This window comes from Numida meleagris, chromosome 7 (genome assembly GCF_002078875.1).
Source record: "Numida meleagris isolate 19003 breed g44 Domestic line chromosome 7, NumMel1.0, whole genome shotgun sequence".
NCBI lineage: Eukaryota > Metazoa > Chordata > Aves > Galliformes > Numididae > Numida > Numida meleagris.
The window spans coordinates 26,983,820-27,001,853 of NC_034415.1; the positions used below are offsets into that span (position 1 = coordinate 26,983,820).

General features: G+C 41.8%; 1 long non-coding RNA gene across 7 annotated transcripts in view; it reads right to left on the reverse strand.

The window, feature by feature from the left end:
• LOC110402786 overlaps positions 1 to 18,034 on the reverse strand; it is a 56,067-nt gene continuing 38,033 nt past the window's right edge. For 2 of the 7 annotated variants that reach the window (XR_002441302.1, XR_002441300.1), the window contains one exon: positions 13,513 to 16,571. This is a non-coding gene — a long non-coding RNA (uncharacterized LOC110402786). The other 5 variants (XR_002441301.1, XR_002441299.1, XR_002441305.1 and 2 more) reach the window with 4 other exon arrangements.

Consider the following 18,034-nt stretch of genomic DNA (forward strand, 5'->3'; position numbering starts at 1 on the left):
ATCAATCCCAGCATTGATCTTCTCATAGCTAGCCGAGCGAAGGGCATTCTGTAGAAAGGTTTTGTCTTTGGGGTTAAGGTCCTTGGGGTTAAGTGCCTTTGGGACTTCTTCATCAGAAACACTCAGCTATTTCAAATGAGTGCATGCATATGATCCCCCATCCACCACAAACATACCTAATGAGGAAGAAAGCAGATTAACATGAGTCTAGCTATTCTGAACAAAGTGCTACCTTGCCTCAGTTATCAAGAACGTGTCATCTGATGAAGCCAAGACCACATCACACTCCAAGAACAGCTTGATTCTCAACGCTGTGATAATCAGCTTCAGGACTGCTGAGATTTGGTGATAGAAGAATTTGAAATGGAGAGCCTGCAAAGGACAATGCATTATTAAAGTTAAACCAGAAGCAGAAAAGGAACCGGAGTTTTTCCTTATTGCTCACTTTGAAGTAGATTCATTTTCCATCGGGCACCAGTGTAGAATGAAGTCCTTTCCCAGACATCCCCATGCTAGCTACAGAGGTGGCCTCAGATCCTCACCCTTGCTCCCAATGGGAGGCTGCCCCCAGGTGATGAGTGTGAGTGCCTTCAGCCCAAGCAGGTGAGCCAGGTTAATGAAGATGCTGCTGCCCACACCAGGGATGTGGCTTCTGCACTTCAATACAGTACAGCAGAGTTTGTCCTGCCTTGTATCACTGTGTCAGAAAGACATGTAGGATAAAGACAAAGGGATGTAGATAAGGAATAGAAGATAGGACAAGGGGAAATGGTTTCAAACTAAAAGAGGGGAGATTTAGATGGGAAATAAGGAAGAATCTTTATACAATAAGGGCAGTGAGGCATCGGCACAGGTTGCCCAGAGAGGTGGTGGATGCCCTGTCTCTGGAGACATTCAAGGTCAGGCTGGACAGGCCTCTGAGCACCTGATGGAGCTGTGGGTGTCCCTGTTCACTGAAAGGGAATGAGACTAGACGACCTTTAAGGGTCCCTTCCAACTCAAAAGATTCTGTGATTAATAAGTACACTTTGCTATTTTATGTCTAAGTATTGTTCCATCTACATAAGTTGGAATTTTGCCTTTTTTAATTTTTTTTTTTTTTTGCATGGATTGTTTTTATGAGAGAACACTCTAGTTGGCACCTTGGCACCGCCAGAAGTATGTCTCAGGTGTACAGAGCCAGTGCCTCACTGTGTCCCCTCAGGGTATGTTAATTAGCATGACTGCACTGGCTCATGTTGCTGCCCAGTTCTAGCTAGTGCCAGAGGTCAAGCTGTCCCCTGACTGTCACCCATTTGAGCTCTGAATAGCTCTTCATATGGACAATGCAAGTTAGCATTCCTCTTTGAGGGGAGTGATGCCAAACAACCCCCTTGCTCCTTTGCTGAGCATCTTCCTCACTCTTTGCTCACCCTGCAGAACATCTCCTATAGATTTGACCTCAGAAGTAGCAAAGAGGTGGGATGGAGCAGAAAAGGCTGGAGAAAGAAGAGGAAAATAAGATGGAAAAGAAGGAGGTATAAACAAAGAACCATGGTGTCAGTACACACAGCTTAAAAAAGGCTGAATGAATGCCCTGATCCAACAAGATGTTGAGGATGTGCTGAAAGAGGGGCAAAGCCTCTCACTGCTTTTACATCGTGATTTTCAAGTAGTCACTTACTCTGTACTACGCCTGAACAAAAAAGATAAAGAAAATATGGACATTTCACATAAAAATTCTCACTTCCTTGAGAAAATGGATTAAAAAGGAAAAAATGGCTGAAAGAGTTTATTAACTCTGTAATTTAATGACTCTCACTTAGACTTCTCTAAGTCCTTTACAAATAATTCAGACCCAATGCCACTGCATACCTCAGCGTGAATGTTGCTCTGCGTAGGCAGTTGGACATCTTGTATACTTAAAAAGAAAAAGGGCAGCTTAAAATGCTTTGCTGAATTGCATAAAAGAGGAGATTAATTTTTGTCCCTATTCTGGGAATGATGAAATGGGGACATGGGAGGTTTTATGTCAGCGTTATCAGAAGACTCACTAATGGTGGTTTCATCCACCTTTTAGGACTGACAGTCAGAAGCACTAGGCAGCACCACCTTCTTCTGCTCTTGTCACCAGACAATGCTTCCTTCTTCCCTAGACAAGCACAATTCCTGTGTTATTTGCATTTCATTTCTCCGTTACATGAGATAGCCACGTTGTGCTGCTGCACAAAGAGGGGCTTTGTTTCCCAACCAAAGGCAGGCAAATAACTGGCTATTGAAATTTATAAGGAATGGAATAATGTGACCGAATGCCATGTTGCTGGAATGCTTCTGCTCAAGAGCGTGCCTGCACAGATGGAGCAGAGCCTTGTCACCAGTGACCTTGCTCGCTCTTCCGCACCAGTTGCATTTTCCAAGTTCCTTACTCCTGCTGCAGCTCTGGACCTTCCATTCTCAGTGGCATTGCAACCCGCCAGCATGCATCTCTGAACAGGAACCTCATGAGGCAACCCTTTAAAAGGGAAAAAAAATAATAATGAAATCAGAAGAACAGCATCACATTGATGTTGCAAAGTGAGCTATCTCTGTGTTGGTGTAGCATGATCTCCTGTCCTCCAGTGCCTGGCAATTTCAGCTGGCCTTATTGTCCCAGACAAATGTTCCAGTGCTAGCAAACTACCATAGCTAGTCAGCCGGGCCTATCCAGCAGAGCAATGTGAGCCACTCACCCATATTATTTTTCATGCAATCTGTAAGAAGTTGGGATTAGAAACCTGTTTCATCATTTTTGAATCATTCCTGACTCTACAATAAACATGCATCCCAATGACAAACCAGATCATAAAACATCTAGGAAAGCTGAGACCCTCCTGACATCTCCCAAAACTTCAGGCACAGCACGCAGTGATGAGCACAAGCAGCCATGAACACCACATACTCGAGCAGCTGTATGCTGGGAGAGCATCTGCACAGAGCTCAGCACTCAGTGTAGACGCCCTGGGCAGCGCAGCACAGAGAGCACCACGCACCCAGCAGCCCCTGGTTTTCCTCTAAATGCTGAAGTGCTTTTTCAAGAGTTGTATTAAAATGCATCAAACCAGGAAAATTATTCTCAAACACCGAGCCCAGTCTTAACTAGGTAAATTCCTATTCAGCCTGCAGCATAAGCAAAGACCGCGGGATTTACAAATTGTAATTAACTTGCTAAAGTAGGTCAGGACTGTATATCGCAGCACAGAGGTACTCTGGCTTTAATGATTTCAAATATTTTGAGAAGCAAACTGAAAACACTTAGTCAAATTAAGTGTTTTCTCTGAGCTGTCAGCATTGCCAGTATTGCCAAGATGAACAGGATAAATTGGATTAGATGCAGTCTATATGCTTCAGACCCTAATGGAAAAGGATCCAAAATGTAAAGCAATGCACAGAGGCAAAGAAAATATTATATATTGTCTGTGAAGCTGCAGATCTCAGCTTATTGATTAGCCAAACAGTTTGAAATAGCACAACTCATCTCCAGGAGAAGCAGAGCGCTGCTGCTTGCTCCTATGCTACCCAGTTTGTGACAGTGCGACAATCTCTGCCTGCTCATGGAGGAATTTGCAGCTGGGGGAATAAACATCGTAAGTAAATGTTCTTTTAGGTGAAATACGAAAAGTGAAATCATGTTAGACAACATAACCCCATGAGTCTCAGGCCACTGGTTATCAGTGGGCATGGATGCACCATTCAGATCATGAACTGGGAGAGCAGCATGAGGCCACAGAGGTGGATGAAGAGCTTCATCAAGACAGAACCATTCACTTGTCACTCCGTCTCTGAGCCAGAGGACAGTGCTCCAGGGAGATGCACAGGGTGCCGGTCCAGCAGCCACCCTCACAAGGAACATGTAGACCAACTCCAGAGCAACACTTCTCTGGGAGAACAGCTCAAGTATTTATAAAAAAATTAATACTTGAGTGCAGACTTCACTACTCTATTTCAATGCCAGTTAGTGTATCTTAAAAAAAAAAAAAGTCTGGTTTTGAGCACAGCCTCTGCAGTTCCAGGCAAGTCCAGTGAGCAGCAGTGAGTGCCATTAGCTAGCAGAGATCCCTACTACTGGGGCTGTAAGATTTGGAAAACAGGCAAAGCAGTGAAAGGAATGAGCACTGCAGCACTGTCTCCTATAAAGATCCTCAGAGTGCTGCAATGTTTAATAAGATAACAGATGGAAACCTCCTGAAACCTGTGGGCTGGGGGATTCATCAGGTGGGAGGCAGGGTCAATCACAGCTGGAGGTTGGAGGGAGCACCCTGGGATCTGGCTGCCACCTTCTGCCCCTTTCACCCATAAACAGTCAGCACATAACACCCCATTCACAGATGTTCTATGCTCCAATTTTGAAGTTCCTTGTCTCCATTTGTGAATTGTTCAAAATCTTTTCTCTCTGCTAGATCGAATTCACCCTTTTTCCATGGCAGCTTACATGCTTGCTTTTTGTGTCAATATTACCTATTAGCGTAAATAGTGTCATTTTGGGTTGAGTTCAATGAGCCAATTCCTACCTCTCTCTTACAACAGACTCTCCATTCTCCTGATTTTGCTGCTAAGTTTTCTCTATCCTAATTTTGACTTTGTCTTTCTAGAGCTTGCATGCCCAGATGGTGCCTGTCCAGTGCTCTGCAGCAGCATTAGTAGTTAATTCATGCTGGGAACCCATGACTTCAAAGAGACATGAGTACTGAGCACCTCAGTTAAAGCTAAGGGTTCTCCACGTTGATTTGCTCTCTCCAAACCCTCCACCCTCGTCCCCCAGTTCCTGAGACAAAGCATGCAAAACTGGCCAATGTCTTGGTAAAATTATGTGCAGGGTTGCAAAGGAAATCAATGGTATGTAAAATCAGGAATAAACCCCAACTAACTCATTTACTTAAGCCACATGAATACAAATATCAAACAAGAGTATCTAAAACATCAACAAATTATGATAAGTAGCTAAAACACAGAAGTTGTCATCACCATGTCTGGACAGAATTTTGACAAGTCCTCAGATAAATCTTCTCCATCTCCTTTTTCCACAGACAGTTGATATTTTGAACAGAAATTCTCAAGTCAAAAGATGTACATCAATTTTTAGTTCTAGCAAAAAAAAAATAAAAAATAAAACTAGGCACACAAAGCACATGCTTTTCACTAAAACCTTTTTACATAAAAACCTATTCTTTTATCATGAAGTGGGTTCAAAAACTGTCCAGCTAGTTCAACATGGTGTGGTTCCCAGTGGAGACCGAGTACAGGTGCATGTCAGCATCTGTTCATGTGACAGCGTACAAACAGAGCTAGGCATTTCCACCAAGCGTTACAGAGGGATCAGCTTCAAAGTTCAGCTTTAAAAAACTGTGTGCTGTAATAAAATAAGAAATATCAGTTATGTAAGTAAAGAAGCTTGCATGTAGCATTTAATCCCATAAACTGAGGTCTCAATGCTGTACTGAAGTGACTTTCTGTCATGCCCAGTATCAATTGCATCTTTAAGAAAATAAAAAAAAAATAGCTCAAAGAGAACCAGAGGGATCTCTTGGAATGTGTTTCAGAGGATCCAAGAGGCACAGAAGACCTAACTTCCACAAATGCTCAATGCAGCTGATCTCAAGGCAGACATGTATTATTTAATAGAACTAGGAGGCATGCACTCACAAAAACAATACCCGCCAGGAGTAGGATTCCGGTGGGTAGCATAAAACTGGCAGTGATGAGAAAGCCCATTCTGCCCATGGGATGAGTAATGGTGCTGCTGTGAGTGAGAGCAGAGCTGCAGGGAAAGCTCCATCCTAACTCAGAAGCTGCTGCCATCACAGGTGGAAAAAGGAAATTAAAAACAGGCAGCAAAAGATGGAAGCAGGTCTTCAGCTCAAAAGAAAGATAAACATGGTGAAGTAGTGCTCTTCTCATGGCCGATGGCTTGAGGGGAGATCTGCCAAGTTTGATATCCAAGCAGAGCTGACCAGCTGCTGTGGTAGAGAGCTGAATGATAACTGGTCCGGACAATACAAACCCAAAATACCAACAGAGAAGTTGTTGTTTTTTTCTCCCCTGTATCATTAATGCATTTTTTAAAATGATCATCTTTTAATGCTCCTTCACTTCTTCAAATTTACTTGAGAAAAGGAACAGCATTGTATTCCATTGTGTGTTTAAGCACAGTTTCAAAGTAAAGGGAGGAAAGTTGCATGGCAAAGAAACTGCCAAGAAAAATATAACATTTAAATAATGGCTCCACTTAAGACAACAAGGATAATAGGGCACCTGAGTTCAAAGAATTTATTCCAGGTAATTCAGTGCAGCAGCCTGAGAGGTCTAGGGCACAGTGCTGGGAATCTAAGTGGTCTGAAATCACTCCCAAAGCAGACTGCTTAGCATTTGTTTAGGAAGCCTGGGCAATAAGTTACAGCACTGTGTCACTGGATAATCATGCACGCAAGCCCAGCAAACCCAAGGTGAATAAATGCAACAGGCTAACCTCTAGGCAGAGCATTTCTGCAACACAAACTACTGAGTTACAAGTCTCAAAGTGAGAAAAAATTTTTATATTTTACAATTGTTTTGTCAGACTATTACATGCTGTGGCTGTGATAGTGAATAAGAAACAGCAGCAGTCTTTAGAAAGAGAAGCTTAAATGCTGATTTTCCTTTCTAGATGTGTGCCAAAAGTCACATTTGTTATTAACACGGTCTTGCAATAAACTTATTTTAATAAATTAAGTAAAATATATTAAAGCAGTGCCTATCTTCCAAACTTATATAAAAGTCCAGCCAATGAATGAGACAATGCGATCAGTGACCCTAACTACAGGTCTTTGAAGGGATAAAGATCAGATTTTGACAACCATTGCTGCTTCTGCAGCTTCAGGGAGAACGTTTTCTTCACATCAATTTATGTTTCCTTCCCTTCAGTTCTACAGCTGATTGAGTCAGCTGCAGACACTGATGAGCTGAGGCACGGGAATGTTTGTTTTCTCTCTTCCAAATGACGAGGGCAGACCAACATTAAAGCATGATCCACTACTTCTGAATCCTCAAGGGACAAATGGTGACAAAACCATCAGACTGATTAACTCAGGGCATTTTTCCATTGTCAATAATTTATCAAGTTTTAAAATATCAGATATGCTTTACTTTCATTTTTGATACATAGAGCACGTTTCACACAGCCTGACTTAGCAAATAAAATGCTTCCTTAAGGCAGTAGTTTGTAATTTCGCTTGAATTGCACTTTTCATCCAAAAGCAGTTTGTCACAAATGAAAAACATCATCACGGTAATTGGAAAAATCAAACCCCATATCCTAAGATGATGCAGGGCAAACAGGGACAGGTAGAAGTCCCAGTGTTAGTGGGAAGATAACAGAGGCCCTGCAGCTTTCATGAGTCCCAGTGTTTGAAGTCACTGCCACCTGCTCAGTCCTCTTGGGTGTGAGTAGCATCCTTCTAGGCTCAGTCCCCTGGAACTTAAATCTTACAGAGCCAACTATGAGATGATTTATGAAGGCAGATCTACTGCCTCTTAGTACCTTCTGTACAGAGCTAGATAGCTTTTTAATGAGTGTTAAGCTACATTATTTACAGGCATATGCAATGCATGATCTGCCTGTTTCTCACAAACAAGTACCAATGTCCTTGTCCCACTGGTGAACAGTGAGACTGAAACTCTCCGTAGAAGCATGACTTCATACTACTAACGCAGAACAAGCTTTAAAACATCTGATTTAAATCAAGACTAAGAAGCCTGACAGTTTAAATCACTTTTGATTCAATTAATTTTCATAATTAAAGTAGAAAAAAAATGGGGAGAGAGAGAGAAGGAAAGTACAAACATTGCCACAGAGATCAAAAGTCTATCCTACCGGTATGTACACAGGAGATGGATCTTCAGATTGCATCCAGCCAGGAAAACTGATCCACCATGACTCTTGCCCTTTGTATCACCCTGTGTGCTGGAGCCTGGGCAGTCACGTACGTCATCTGTGTGCCACCACCTTCATCATATGTCACACAGAGAGCTCAGAGGCGATTCCAGGTGCTGCCCAGAACCCAGCCCAGACTGCAATACCTGCTGTGGCTCTGGGTCTTGTGCCCATCCCATAGTCCACCCAGAAACTGGGAAGATAAGGGAAGGATGATTTCCAAGTGCCAGTGAAAATAAAATTACCATTTGTTTCCACATGATAGCTAGCAACAAGCTGCTGCTTCCCCATGACAGTAGTATGGAAGCTGTGTTACAGGCAAGTCGTCTTGTCCGGTACCCTTAAAGGAACACCATATTCAGAATCACTTACACTCCCAGCCCTTCCTTCCATTGTCATGGTCAATTGATCAGCACTTGCTTGTTTCTCTCTGGGGAACAGGTGCCTTTCGGAAGGTAAAGAGTACACTAATCCTGCATTATAGTGTGTTCACCATCATGATTTTTACTTTTAGCCATGCTGAATTTTGTTACCAGATCTTTTTTTCCTCCTCAGACAAGATAAAAAAAAGTAGAAGTCTATTGTACCATCAAGTGAGAGTCAATGCTCCAGAGAGAATTCTGGTTTTCAATATGGTCTCAGGGTCCACAGACAACTAGAAAACAAAATATTTCAACTAAAGATATTTCACGGGGTTTAAAATGTATGCATTAAATGTTTATACTGCTGTCTACAAGCCTGGTCAGCCCATGTTCATCATGGCGTACCATGGCTGTGGGCTCTCACAAGGAAGGAAAGCTCCTATGAAGGTCTGTGGAGATGCTCTGGCACGCAACTAAGCACTGGCACAGGCTGCCCAGAGAGGCTGTGGAGTCTCCCCTTTGCAGTTCTTCAAAAGCCACCAGGAGGTGGGCCTGGGCACTCTGATCTGGGTGTTCTGCTGGGCAGGAGTTGGACCAGATGGACCCAGAGGTGCCCTTCCCTCCTCCCCCTGTCTGTGACTCTGTGATGCAGCCACGATGCCAAAACTCACAGAGAAGAACATGAATACAAACAATCCGAGGTATCGCATCCACAGAATCACAGTCAAAAGAAAAGACATCAGTTTTCACAAAAATAGAACGTTTTACATTTTTGCCATAAAACAGATGAAGATTTTCCCCATGTGAGCTGGAGGTTTGCCCTACAGCACTCCCTGCCATCTACAGGCGTCACAGCAGAGCACAGGCCAATTTCTGACCCTAAAAATGAAATCTTAAATAACATTAATTAAAGAATCAGAGTCATGGTGTGGAACTGGGCACCACTGATTCCACTGGCCCTGCATGGCCTGGTGGGAGCAAAAACCCCCTGTGTCACCCAGGCTTCAAATTCAACCCCCACATTAAAAAAAATGGTCAGATGACAGGGTTTATGGAAACAGTAGCAGACATTTCCCCATATGCAGATTATTTATAAAGGGTTGTACTTAGAGAAAATAGTAAGGAATGGCAAAAAAACAACTACAAAAAAAGCGGTCTCTCCCAGTGTTATTGGCATGCGAAATTCCAGTCCTGCAAAGACATAAAGTCACGGTTTACCTCTGCAAACCAGGCTTTCCAACCTGCCTGCATTCTTCCCAAATCTGCAGTCAGTAGTTCCTGTTGGCAGGCCTCCAGCAGCCCCCGAGTTCAGAAGGGTCTTGGTTTTACTACCGACTCGTCACCAGCTGAAACTTTAGGCCATATGAATGGGGCCCCATCTGACAGCCTTATTAACACAAATGATTTTTATTCTGCATGCCTGGGTAAGCCATGGGCACATGCCTGCAAGATCAAGGCCTTGGTCATTAATAACTTGGGCAATCCTTTCACCTAGAAGCCACACTTCGTCTACAAAGAAACCTTTCCGGGAATCTTATAAAAAGATTGATGAAAATTAAACATCTACTTAGTGAAGCTGAAGTAACCAATATATGATTAATACTTTCCAATTATATTTCAGTACAGTACATTGCTGAGTTTGTTATTACCTGCACTCTTAACACTCCATCTGCAGTGTTAAATCCATCTGTTGCTGAAAATATGACTATATCTTCAAGGGTTTCTGAATCATCATGCTGGTACCTTTTAACATAATTATAATGAAGAGTGATATTCATTATCCAGCGGAAATTAGAAACCTATAAATAAGAGGGGAGGGGAGCAAGGGAAGGACTGAGGTCCAGCATCACCCGTTCTCACAATTGATTGTCTTGCCTGCTCCAACTTGAAATATTGCTACAGACACCGGACTTGGTGTCATCAGTTCCACTGGTTTCACTGATGTTTCCCAGTGCCTACCAGTGGGACTCGGTCCTTCAATTTATTCCGTGAGTTGGATGTGGGCAAGAGGACAGGTGTCAGTGTGAGTGTACAGAGAAAACAAAAACCTAAAGAGTGCATCCCACTGCCCAAGTTTCTGATGGGGCAGGATTCCACCCTTGGCAAGTCCTCACCCCTAGGAGGAGGAACTAGTACTGAACTAGGTCTGTGTACCATGGATGTTACCTGGTGGAATGGCAAGCTCCAGACACTGCTGCCTTTGAAGAGTACTGAAAGTAGAGGGTGCTGTTTCTAAACTCTTGGTACAAACTAACAGAATAGATGTGTTAGGTTTTAATGCATATGTCTTGGATGTTTAAAAGTTTTTTTAATACATCAACAGCTGGTTTAAATGTGCCTGCAGTTAATAGAAGGGGAAGCTTATGCCATAGTCTTCCCTCTTTTCTGCTCTCCTTGACCTCCTTCCCTTCCCTCACTAGGATTCCATTTCACTAAATCAGAAGGCTCCTTTTTAAAAGATTTTTTTTTTAATGTTAACTATCATATACCACTAGGCAGTTACAGAAAAGATGTAGGCTTCTCTTTCCCCCAAAGCCTGCAGCAGAGCATTTATTCTTTAACCCTGTGTAGCAACCAGCAACAGAGAAATTTTTTAAGAAGAACGCAAATTCAGCAACTGATTTTAAAATCCTGCTTGTCCTAAAGACTAAACAAAGCTCTTTCCTCCATGGCAAGTCCATGAAGTTCAGTGGACCCAGGCAGAGGAGGTTACTTAATAAGAAAAAGATTTCAGATCCTCATTAGAGCATTAAGCAGTTTTATTTTGTTGCAGCCAGAAGGACCCTATCAGGGTCCTTCCAGCATGTCAGTAAATCTGTGGGATCCTCAGAGCTGGAACAGGTGCCCTGATGCTAACCCAGTGTACCTGGGCTCCTGAAACAGGAGCATTCTCCCTCCTCCTAGATTCTGCCCTACAAATTCAAAACCTTGAAATGCATTCCAGTAGATTCAAAGCCTCTGCAAGTCCCTATTTTACAGCTTAACAGGACTGTCTGGAATCTAACTGGCACAAGAAAAGTGTTATTTGTCAAACTTGCAGGACTGAAATTGGATGAAAGATCAGTCAAACTAGCACGGGAGCCATAATGTTTTTGACTTGTCACCATGAATCTAAGTAGCAAGTAGAAAATCAGTTTGATTAAATATTTCTTCCCACTGTACTGCTCATAAGGTACAGTCCCCTCCACTGAGTACAACAGAAAGCAGATAATGTTAATCTCTCTTGGCCTCTAACTCTGGTGGGAATGAAAAGCTTTCTTAATCTTCCTGCCCCAGAAAGATTTTTGCCTCTATCCCTACAAGGCCATCTTCTGCCAGACGCAAGCATAGCATGGGGCCCTTAGGAAGCCACAGACTACCCACAGGGGCATAAACTTATGAAAAAGTAGTCTTGCCACTTGGTTTGACACATGGACTAAAACAAAAAAAAGAAACAAATCAAAGCCCAACAACCTACCATACGAGGAATAGGCTACCTGCTTCCGTCCAAGGCTTCCAAGTCAGAAGTGAAGCTGCTGTGAATTCTCTGCAATACAAGAGCACAAATATGTTCTTCTCCTTGACATTTAAAGAAGGGGCTGGGTGTTACCCTGCAGGGCTGATTTTCCGGGCTGACAAGTTACTGGAAAGAAGCTTTCTCATCTCTAAATGAAATCCACACGGTTAGTAGCCAAAGGTACATACCCAAAGAGTGGCTTTGAGAAATGTCAGAACAAGACCAAGCAAAAAAAACCAGTATAAATGAATTTCAGTGCTTCTACAATAAGTGAAAATGTGCTTAGAGATTTAAGGAAAAGAAAAAAAATGAAAAAGAAAAAGGAAAAAGAAAACAGAAGCATAGCAATTCAACTACGGATCTTACTAATGAAGCTACAGTATTAGTTTCTCCTTATTAAGCTTTCATTGTTATTTTTGTAATATAATTGGTGATCATTCTCTATTTGTAAGCTGACATAGATCTCAGAAGTTATTAGAACTACTTGAAAAACATAATAGAACAAACCTCACATGGAACACATTCAGTGAATAATTTTCATTCGTGTAGAAAATGCCAGACTGGCTACCTTGAAGGAACACAAGAACCCCACGTAAGCTTTATGCTCTGGCTTTGACAAGAACTTGCTTACCAATTGATATAATGCAAGAACATCTCAAAACTAGTCAGGCAGTAAGTGTGTGGAACAAACTGCATGGCCTATTACACAGCAAGAGAAATGGCAAACCCGAGCTTTTCACATGGTGAAAAGATCTCAACAAAGATAGAAAACACTTCATGCTGTGAATTCTCCTACCACTGAGTCAAGTTCTTCTAATACTTTTATTTGTCACCTGTCTCCACGGCTGAAAGTCAAGCAGAAGACAGCATACATTAGAGCCAAGGAGGATCACAGATAAATCCCTGTAGGGCTTGGTCTACTCAAGAACTGGGAAACTGATCACAGCCACCACATCTCTCTCTGGGTCACCGGTAGAAAACCATACACAGAGTGGGCCCAGCGCTCTCTAAGGATGGATGCCAGCACACTAGTAGGGAACAGAAACATCAGAGTCAGGTACAGCTCACCCTTTTTCATTTTCTAGTGATTAATGTGACGTGGGGCTCAATGATTTGGCACATAAGCCACAAATCAGTGATTTCAGATGTTCTTGTTTACCTGGACAATGCCAGTTCAGGAGAAGCAGGACGTCAGCGTTTGGTTGGTTTTTAGGCTGAAAAATTAGCATCACTCACACTGTAAAATCTGCAAGATGGAAAAATAGATGTTAGATCTTTTCCCTATCACCTTATAAAGTGTAATTCGGCTCAGCAGTTTCATAATCATCAAGGAGAAGTGTGAGAGAGACAACGTAGTAACTGCAGACGAACATTAATTGTCTGGAGACTCAGTGTCTGGAAAGCAGAGGTGATGCCTTGTGATGGTGCAACTTGCTCTGACAGCAAGTTGTTGTGTAGTTCCAGAAACTCCCCCAGCAGTTTGGCTTCTGCTTGTCTAACACATCAGTCTCAAAGATGGCTTAAAAATGGAGATCCAGCATATAGTATCCGGCCACCAACTGGTTCTCATCTGCTGCTCCCATTTCAGCTCTCAGTTCATCAGTCCATAAGAATTCTCTTTCAACATTTTTTGTTTTCGCAGTGTCTTGACATTTCTATTCATTTACTGTATTCATTTTAGCATTCCAAAGAAACATGCAAACTGAATCAGCATACCTAAAGAAAAGAGCAGGAAAAGTCAGTTGGGGGGCAGTTTTTTTTTTTCTTTTATTCTCATATCATTTAACACTGGTAAAATTCCAGAGCAACTCCGTTAATTTTAATCAAGTTATTAACATAAAACAGGAACTAGTCGTATCAAGTATCATGTCACGTTTATTACTGATGAGTGGCTTCAGTCATCTCATCTCTGCTCACTCTTCTGCTCCGCAATATTCTTCTGCATGGCCTTCGAATGTTACATCTCTTGAACCAGACTCAGAAGACACCAGCATAGGTGTTTCAGGAGGAGCCATCTCCTTTCTGCATGGTTGGGGATGACACTGTTCACCAGGAGTGGTAAGCCATCACCTTGATGGAAGATGGCAATGGGAAACTTGTGTCTAATGCTTTACCCTACATCAAATATTAACACAGTGTAATCCTTGGTTGTGTCACTGCCATCGTGCTAGTAGTAAGCAACTGCATGCTCAGTGGTTTTTAACTGCACACTTGAAGCTTTTGCTTCTTGTTATATAAATGCAGGGAGAAAGTTACCATGTGCTCTTTCTATCAAAATAAATTACCAATAACATTTTCACATTTAAGCAGATACGACACATGTCTTCTGTTCACTGTGTAAAGGCTGGATCCACTTAAAACCAACAGGAGCCTTTTCATCCACTTCAGTGAACTTCAGATGAGGTTCCAAAGAAATGACATTGTTATTCCTCCACTCTCAGCTATACATTGGACTGTTCTTAGTAACTAGCCTGAACTATGCGTACTCTCACTTCAGAAATTACAGAGCGTATATTTTGTTTTTCCAAAGAACTTCTGTTACTCTTTCTATATAACACTCAAAAGACTCAATCCTTTCTCAGGAATATTACAAGGATAAGTATTGCAAGAGAGACCATGTTTAGATTTTGTAGGCACTGGATTACCCACAGTTTAACCCCCATCTGCCTCAGTACACCTCACACTCTGATAAGACCATACTGAGGACCTTCCACCAAGACTTGCAGAGTCTCCCCATTACCATTGGCAGCAGCCTGTAGGGTATCCTATGATAGGACAAGGCTGTCCTCCTGTGTAACTCAACCCTATGACACACCCTTCTTACAACGGAAGACTGATCATAAGGATTGGCATTACTCTTCAAAAAGAGGTATGTAGCAGAATACAAAATGTGAAACTCTCTTCAATCCAATTTAAGCAGCTGATTGGGAGAAGTGAGGTTTTATAATGTTTACTTGAGCTTGGAGGAACACTCCTGTTACCACACCAATTAACACTGAGTCTGATACCACAACACTTTCCTGTGTCAAGGGAGTTCTCACAGAGCTCGTGACTGCAGCGAGTGAGGATGAGCACCAGCTTTCCCCATTTAGGCAGCGTGCTCGCTGCGTGCCAGGGCTGCATCAGCTGTGGGTCCTTCCACAACAAGATGCTAAGCGGATGATATGACTTCAGAGTAGAAATGTTATTGAAAACCAGAGACAAAAAACATGTGCAATCAGCCCCCAGACTGGTGGGTTTCAAAGCATATATTTTTTCCTTATTTCTGCATTTCTAATTATCTTTATTGTGACTAGGAAAAGGTGCAAGAGTAGAGAAACAATAATGGAAAGGAAAACTTCTGCAAAGTACAGGCAGAAGCGTTATCAGAAAAGCAATGCACTATTCCACTTCTCTCACATTTTCATCAAAAAATGAATTATTATTATTGTTTTAAATACTGTCATGTTTGGTACCACCTTCAGAGTGCTCCTAGCTGAATAGATCATGTTTAAATAAAACATTTCTTCTCAAAGTTTCCAGGGCAAGTATGTACAAATGGAACAACCTCTGGGTTTGTGTTATCCCGAGAGATCACCACATCATAAATACTAACAGCCCATCCACAATTACTGATTATTTCAGGGTACTCAAGCAGCCTAAAAGACCTCAAGATCATAACACCTCCTTGTATTCTCACTCCGGAGCTAAAATGCTCTTGACTTGAAGAAATGTTGCTTTTTTTTCATTATTTTTTTTCCCCCTCAAATCATCATATGGTTTCTTGAAAAGAGAGTCCTGAAAAAAAATTTTTTTTTTCTTCTTTTCAACACATCTGGGTAGTTCTGGAATCATATCTGAATTTTCCACATCCTGAAAAGCTCTGTGTACCTAAACTCCTTTCTGTCTGGAGGAACTAAATGCACAAATATTTTGAAGGATGTGGCTTTAAGCACCTACAGAACTGTAACAACAGTAACACAACTGGACAGAGCAGTGACACTGCAAGTTCAGGTAGCAACAAGCCATATACATTGTCATTTACCTCCAAAAATTCCAGGCATTTCAATGCTCAAAAAGCTTAAGGCAATAAAGCGTTCATCACCGAATCCTCAGAAGGCTTCAGAGTTTATCCTCGAGTAGCTAGAAGACTATTACTAAGCAAATAAACACACAACTCACTTGCAGTCAGGTAGCTGCACCAGCACAATTAGCATCCATGAAGAAGAACCATGACCAAGGCATATTTTTTAAAACACTCATCAGACTTCACACAAAGCCATAACTCCTCTATCCCAAATGTACCTGCACAGACATATTAACATGCACTTGAAAGCACTGTCAGCTCACACATTTCAAGCATGATCATATATAACCCTTCACACTCATGTTCCACCAAACCTTTGGAGCATCAGTCTTCACACTTCTTTTGAAAAATGGGCTGCAACAGAAGAACTGCTCACAAACACATTATCAGTTGCTTGAAATGTAGCCTAACAAAACAAGCAAAACAAACACTCCCAGAAAGATTAATGCAGCACTTGCTGACTGCAAGCTTGCTTTGGATGTAGTACAGCAGCCCTGGCTGCAGACAGCCAGGCTCCATTACTTCATCGTCCTGTCTCCCAGGGTGAGACGCATCAGGTGGCAGGTAGCAGTTCTCCTATCAGACACATCTTGCCAAGTGAAGGCTGTAGTGTTCTATGCACGGTTCTCCAAATGGGTGAAGTATCCTGCAGGGGGTGGTTAGCAACATGCAGTGTTAGCTTGTCCTTTGGCATTTCTGCATCTTCAGCACCTTGAACCACAGCTGCAAGTGTACAAGGATGTACTGATCAGTTTGTAAGGCGAACATAGTTGCAAATGCAACTTGGTGATGTGTTTGGAATAGCTCCCTTTATCAGAACGTAAAAAGAAATGTTTTCTGTTTACAAATAAGAGAACACTGTGAATCTTCTGCATACATATTAGCAGAAGCATGTGGATTCCCACAGGCAAGTGCATGCATGTGTGTGAGTGTATATAGATCAACATCAAACAATTCTTAGATGCATCGACAAGTTATGGGGATAATACTATAGAATTAACAGTTAAACACAACAATTATCTTCAGATCTTTGCCTCAGACAGTCCATAATCCTCTCCCAGTTGCTGTTGCTGGCAAAATTCCTATTCAAAGGGCAGGACTGTCCATTAAACTTTTGAGCAATCATACAAAGAAGGGTGATACACAGGTTAGCATAGATGCACAGAGCAATCCAATAAATAATTTGCCAGATTTAGGCCTTTTTTTTTTTTAATTAGTGATGCCAGTTAAGTGCAGGAAGGCATGGCATGAATGATAAACCCTTGAGAACTTCAAAAGCCATACTTGTGCTCATTCACATTTAAATAAGTTACATACCAATTACTGCTAAAGTAGTTCTGATGGATCACTCTGAGAAGGACCTTCTGCTTACAACAATTAGAAGCTCTAGATAACCCTCCCAAAATGAAAGGAGAAAGAGGAGTTGGCAAGACAAGCTGAAGTATGAAGATAACTTTATGCAGTGTCCTGCAGAGAGTCCTTGAAAATGTGTAGGTTTGTACCTTCCAGCACATGCACAGGGCTTCTGGCAAACCTTACCAGTGTTGGCATTAGGTGATGAGCAATTCCATAGAAAAAGAATTTGAAAGGAGTTAAGAAATTTGAAGCTAAAAGATTTCATCCTGGAATAAAAGCATCTCTCCTAGGAAATATTGCCTCTCAAGACTATATTTCCCACTCATCACTGTTCCTCTGCCCTTTGCAAGGGAGATACACATCACAGCAGTACTTGATGAAGACAGTTTTGATTTGAAAAATTTTGGCCAACGTCACATGGGGAACATCCACAGTGATGTACGTGGGTTAAGCAAATCCCCCTCGTACAATATTTCTATGTGTTCATTTTGACTGAGTTCAGATTTGAGAATTGCTATTCCCATGAAACGGGGTCATACATTATTGCAGAAAGAATTAACATCCACCTAAGAATCCTAAAAAGGGTGAAAAAGTTCTGATCTTTACTTCCACTGTTAGTCTTCATTGTACAGGTTTCTCTGATGTCATCAGGATATAAACACCCTTAGAAAACACTGCCTTTAAATAATGCTTATGTGAATATAACTACTTTGATCGCTGACAAAAAAAATAATATGCCCAAGGAGAAGTCAGTACTTGTTTCATGACTCAAAATCCATTTCACAACAGCTTTGCTCTAAGGCTTTACAACTGTTCTGTAAAGAAATCTG